Below are 1,244 nucleotides of genomic sequence, written 5' to 3'. Positions count from 1 at the left end.
CCTTTTGTGATAATGAAAAGATATTGTTTTTAGTAGCAGTACTACAAGGCCCAGCAAGCCTCCCCCGCATGCTGGTACTTGGAGAACCACAAGTACCAGCATGCGGCGGAAAAACGGGCCCGCTGGTACCTGTAGTACTATTACTAAAAAAATACCCAAAAAAGACAAGACACACACACACCGTGAAAGTAAAGATTTATTACATACATCCACACAAACATACATACATACTTACCTTATGTTCACACGAGGGTCTGTCCTCTTCTCCAGTAGAATCCAAGGGGTACCTGTTGAATAAATTCTACTCACCAGATCCCGGGTCCCAGGGTCCTCGGGGCAACCATTTGTAATCCAGGTACTTGAATAAAATAACAAAACGGAGAGCCGAGCCACGAACTGAAAGGGGCCCCATGTTTTCACATGGGACTCCTTTCCCCGAATGCCAGAAACCCACTCTGACTGATGTCTAAGTGGGTTTCTTCAGCCAATCAGGGAGCGCTACGTTGTAGCACCCTCTTGATCGGCTGTGTGCTCCTGTACTGTATGACAGGCGGCACACGGCAGTGTTACAATGTAGCGCCTATGCGCTCCATTGTAACCAATGGTGGGAACTTTCTGCTCAGCGGTGACGTCACTTTAGGTCAACCGCAGGGCAGAAAGTTCCCACCATTGGTTACAATGGAGCGCATAGGCGCTACATTGTAACACTGCCGTGTGCCGCCTGTCACTCAGTACAGGAGCACACAGCCGATCAGGAGGGTGCTACAACGTAGCGCTCCCTGATTGGCTGAAGAAACCCACTTAGACATCAGTCAGAGTGGGTTTCTGGCATTCGGGGAAAGGAGTCCCATGTGAAAACATGGGGCCCCTTTCAGTGCGTGGCTCGGCTCTCCGTTTTGTTATTTTATTCAAGTACCTGGATTACAAATGGTTGCCCCGCGGACCCTGGGACCCGGGATCTGGTGAGTAGAATTTATTCAACAGGTACCCCTTGGATTCTACTGGAGAAGAGGACCGACCTGCGTGTGAACATAAGGTAAGTATGTATGTATGTTTGTGTGCATGTATGTAATAAATCTTTACTTTCACGGTGTGTGTGTCTTGTCTTTTTTTGGGTATTTTTTTAGTAATAGTACTACAGGTACCAGCGGGCCCGTTTTTCCGCCGCATGCTGGTACTTGTGGTTCTCCAAGTACCAGCATGCGGGGGAGGCTTGCTGGGCCTTGTAGTACTGCTACTAAAAA

This window comes from Pseudophryne corroboree, chromosome 4 (genome assembly GCF_028390025.1).
Source record: "Pseudophryne corroboree isolate aPseCor3 chromosome 4, aPseCor3.hap2, whole genome shotgun sequence".
NCBI lineage: Eukaryota > Metazoa > Chordata > Amphibia > Anura > Myobatrachidae > Pseudophryne > Pseudophryne corroboree.
Note: the sequence above shows the minus strand (reverse complement) of the source record.